This window comes from Pseudophryne corroboree, unplaced genomic scaffold (assembly GCF_028390025.1).
Source record: "Pseudophryne corroboree isolate aPseCor3 unplaced genomic scaffold, aPseCor3.hap2 scaffold_443, whole genome shotgun sequence".
Lineage (NCBI taxonomy): Eukaryota > Metazoa > Chordata > Amphibia > Anura > Myobatrachidae > Pseudophryne > Pseudophryne corroboree.
This window is the reverse complement of record NW_026970066.1, coordinates 486,972-492,343: the sequence shown is the minus strand read 5'-3', so window position 1 is coordinate 492,343 and position 5,372 is coordinate 486,972.

Below are 5,372 nucleotides of genomic sequence, written 5' to 3'. Positions count from 1 at the left end.
TTTACCCTATTATTAAAATGGTAATTGACAAAAAAAACTACATTGTCACCAGAAGAGCAATACAAAATGTACAAGTGATATATTAAAATCATCTTTCCAGCTTGAATTTCAATGATGCATTGGGGCAACAATTTTGTGAGAAACATCTTCACCCTTAAATAAAGATTTTCGTAATTCCTTACCTGTGTGCTAATTAGATATCACCTTGTTTTCACATTAAACAGACTTCCACATGAGAAAGCAGCAAGGATGCAGAGGCGTTAATGTTTCCTGGTTTCAACCTGTATTATTTCAGTAGACATTGAAATGAGGATGCATCTTGCTGCCTTTCCAATGAAGCAAGTTTTATTTAGTAATAGGTGAAAAACCATCCCTACAAAGGTGTTAATCAGAGACTTGGCTTTGTGGACACTTTTCAGAGAACAAATTTGTTAGCATAAAAATAAAGCCAGAAAATGAAGAGCTGTTTAATCACGCAATTTGATTTTTTTGCCAGCATATTTCTTTTTCTCTGCAACCCACTGCTAAATTGTGCTTCCTAGATGTTTTTATAAAATCACTGAATCAAATCTAATTACATCTGAGAAGGCCAGGTACCCTACACAATAACAGGGGGTATGAAATTTGACTTGTCTACTTAAAGATCACCAAAATCTGATAACAAGGTCAATTACGTCCCTGGGTGGGATTGAACCACCAACCTTTTGGTTAATAGCCTTACACACTAACCAATTGCACCACAGAGACACTTTGCAAAAGTCCATACTGACAAAGGCTAATAAGCATTCATCTAGAACGTTTCCTAGAAAAACTTTAAAAAGTCAATAATCTGGAGAGTTTTTGTAAGATGTTTCTTCCATCAACCAATGAAGAAACACATTGGTACTTTCCCATGATGAGTGAGTGCTTCAGGATCTCTTGCACTTACATGTGCAGCAGAGTACTGCAATGGAAGCATGCTGGGCCCATAACCCAGAGGTAGGCAGATTGAAACTATCCTTTGCTATATGCATTTTTTTTGTTAATTAAAGTAATCCAAAACTGGGATTGATATTTTGGCTCTTTTATTTTTACTTAAAGTACAATAACTTTTACCATTTTAATTTGTTTTGATAGTATATTGACAGTATTGTTTTCTTTTAAAAATCCACTTAATTTTCTTTACCCTATTATTAAAATTGTAATTGCCAAAAACAAACTACATTGTCACCAGAAGAGCAATACAAAATGTACAAGTGATATATTAAAATCATCTTTCCAGCTTGAATTTCAATGATGCATTGGGGCAACGATTTTGTGAGAAACATCTTCACCCTTAAATAAAGATTTTCTTAATTCCTTACCTGTGTGCTAATTAGATATCACCTTGTTTTCACATTAAACAGACTTCCACATGAGAAAGCAGCAAGGATGCAGTGGCGTTAATGTTTCCTGGTGTCAACCTGTATTATTTCAGTAAACATTGAAATGAGGATGCATCTTGCTGCCTTTCCAATGAAGCAAGTTTAATTTAGTAATAGGTGAAAAACCATCCCTACAAAGGTGTTAATCAGAGACTTGGCTTTGTGGACACTTTTCAGAGAACAAATTTGTTAGCATAAAAATAAAGCCAGAAAATGAAGAGCTGTTTAATCACTCAATTGGATTTTTCTGCCAGCATATTTTTTTTCTCTGCAACCCACTGCTAAATTGTGCTTCCTAGCAGTTTTTTATAAAATCACTGAATCAAATCTAACTCTGATTACATCAGAGAAGGCCAGGTACCCTACACAATAAGAGGGGGTTTGAAATTTTGACTTGTCTACTTAAATATCACCAAAATCTGATCACAAGGTCAATTACGTCCCTGGGTGGGATTGAACCACCAACCTTTTGGTTAATAGCCGAACACACTAACCAATTGCGCCACAGAGACACTTTGCAAAAAGTACATACTGACAAAGGCTAATAAGCATACATCTAGAACGTTTCCTAGAAAAACATTAAAAAATCAATAATCTGGAGAGTTTTTGTAAGATGTTTCTTCTATCAACCAACGAATAAACACATTGGTACTTTCCCATGATGAGTGAGTGCTTCAGGATCTCTTGCACTTACATGTGCAGCAGAGTACTGCAATGGAAGCATGCTGGACCCATAACCCAGAGGTAGGCAGATTGAAACTATCCTTTGCTATATGCATTTTTTTTTGTTAATTTAAGTAATCAAAACTGGGATTGATATTTTTGCTCTTTTATTTTTACTTAAAGTACAATAACTTTTACCATTTTAATTTGTTTTAATAGTATATTGACAGTATAGTTTTCTTTCAAAAATCCACTTAATTTTCTTTACCCTATTATTAAAATGGTAATTGACAAAAAAAACTACATTGTCACCAGAAGAGCAATACAAAATGTACAAGTGATATATTAAAATCATCTTTCCAGCTTAAATTTCAATGATGCATTGGGGCAACAATTTTGTGAGAAACATCTTCACCCTTAAATAAAGATTTTCGTAATTCCTTACCTGTGTGCTAATTAGATATCACCTTGTTTTCACATTAAACAGACTTCCACATGAGAAAGCAGCAAGGATGCAGGGGCGTTAATGTTTCCTGGTGTCAACCTGTATTATTTCAGTAAACATTGAAATGAGGATGCATCTTGCTGCCTTTCCAATGAAGCAAGTTTAATTTAGTAATAGGTGAAAAACCATCCCTACAAAGGTGTTAATCAGAGACTTGGCTTTGTGGACACTTTTCAGAGAACAAATTTGTTAGCATAAAAATAAAGCCAGAAAATGAAGAGCTGTTTAATCACTGAATTTGATTTTTCTGCCAGCATATTTTTTTTCTCTGCAACCAACTGCTAAATTGTGCTTCCTAGCAGTTTTTTATAAAATCACAGAATCAAATCTAACTCTGATTACATCAGAGAAGGCCAGGTACCCTACACAATAAGAGGGGGTTTGAAATTTTGACTTGTCTACTTAAATATCACCAAAATCTGATCACAAGGTCAATTACGTCCCTGGGTGGGATTGAACCACCAACCTTTTGGTTAATAGCCGAACACACTAACCGATTGCGCCACAGAGACACTTTGCAAAAAGTACATACTGACAAAGGCTAATAAGCATACATCTAGAACGTTTCCTAGAAAAACATTAAAAAATCAATAATCTGGAGAGTTTTTGTAAGATGTTTCTTCTATCAACCAACGAATAAACACATTGGTACTTTCCCATGATGAGTGAGTGCTTCAGGATCTCTTGCACTTACATGTGCAGCAGAGTACTGCAATGGAAGCATGCTGGACCCATAACCCAGAGGTAGGCAGATTGAAACTATCCTTTGCTATATGCATTTTTTTTTGTTAATTTAAGTAATCAAAACTGGTATTGATATTTTTGCTCTTTTATTTTTACTTAAAGTACAATAACTTTTACCATTTTAATTTGTTTTAATAGTATATTGACAGTATAGTTTTCTTTCAAAAATCCACTTAATTTTCTTTACCCTATTATTAAAATGGTAATTGACAAAAAAAACTACATTGTCACCAGAAGAGCAATACAAAATGTACAAGTGATATATTAAAATCATCTTTCCAGCTTGAATTTCAATGATGCATTGGGGCAACAATTTTGTGAGAAACATCTTCACCCTTAAATAAAGATTTTCGTAATTCCTTACCTGTGTGCTAATTAGATATCACCTTGTTTTCACATTAAACAGACTTCCACATGAGAAAGCAGCAAGGATGCAGAGGCGTTAATGTTTCCTGGTTTCAACCTGTATTATTTCAGTAGACATTGAAATGAGGATGCATCTTGCTGCCTTTCCAATGAAGCAAGTTTTATTTAGTAATAGGTGAAAAACCATCCCTACAAAGGTGTTAATCAGAGACTTGGCTTTGTGGACACTTTTCAGAGAACAAATTTGTTAGCATAAAAATAAAGCCAGAAAATGAAGAGCTGTTTAATCACGCAATTTGATTTTTTTGCCAGCATATTTCTTTTTCTCTGCAACCCACTGCTAAATTGTGCTTCCTAGATGTTTTTATAAAATCACTGAATCAAATCTAACTCTGATTACATCTGAGAAGGCCAGGTACCCTACACAATAACAGGGGGTATGAAATTTGACTTGTCTACTTAAAGATCACCAAAATCTGATAACAAGGTCAATTACGTCCCTGGGTGGGATTGAACCACCAACCTTTTGGTTAATAGCCTTACACACTAACCAATTGCACCACAGAGACACTTTGCAAAAGTCCATACTGACAAAGGCTAATAAGCATTCATCTAGAACGTTTCCTAGAAAAACTTTAAAAAGTCAATAATCTGGAGAGTTTTTGTAAGATGTTTCTTCCATCAACCAATGAAGAAACACATTGGTACTTTCCCATGATGAGTGAGTGCTTCAGGATCTCTTGCACTTACATGTGCAGCAGAGTACTGCAATGGAAGCATGCTGGGCCCATAACCCAGAGGTAGGCAGATTGAAACTATCCTTTGCTATATGCATTTTTTTTGTTAATTAAAGTAATCCAAAACTGGGATTGATATTTTGGCTCTTTTATTTTTACTTAAAGTACAATAACTTTTACCATTTTAATTTGTTTTGATAGTATATTGACAGTATTGTTTTCTTTTAAAAATCCACTTAATTTTCTTTACCCTATTATTAAAATTGTAATTGCCAAAAACAAACTACATTGTCACCAGAAGAGCAATACAAAATGTACAAGTGATATATTAAAATCATCTTTCCAGCTTGAATTTCAATGATGCATTGGGGCAACGATTTTGTGAGAAACATCTTCACCCTTAAATAAAGATTTTCTTAATTCCTTACCTGTGTGCTAATTAGATATCACCTTGTTTTCACATTAAACAGACTTCCACATGAGAAAGCAGCAAGGATGCAGTGGCGTTAATGTTTCCTGGTGTCAACCTGTATTATTTCAGTAAACATTGAAATGAGGATGCATCTTGCTGCCTTTCCAATGAAGCAAGTTTAATTTAGTAATAGGTGAAAAACCATCCCTACAAAGGTGTTAATCAGAGACTTGGCTTTGTGGACACTTTTCAGAGAACAAATTTGTTAGCATAAAAATAAAGCCAGAAAATGAAGAGCTGTTTAATCACTCAATTGGATTTTTCTGCCAGCATATTTTTTTTCTCTGCAACCCACTGCTAAATTGTGCTTCCTAGCAGTTTTTTATAAAATCACTGAATCAAATCTAACTCTGATTACATCAGAGAAGGCCAGGTACCCTACACAATAAGAGGGGGTTTGAAATTTTGACTTGTCTACTTAAATATCACCAAAATCTGATCACAAGGTCAATTACGTCCCTGGGTGGGATTGAACCACCAAC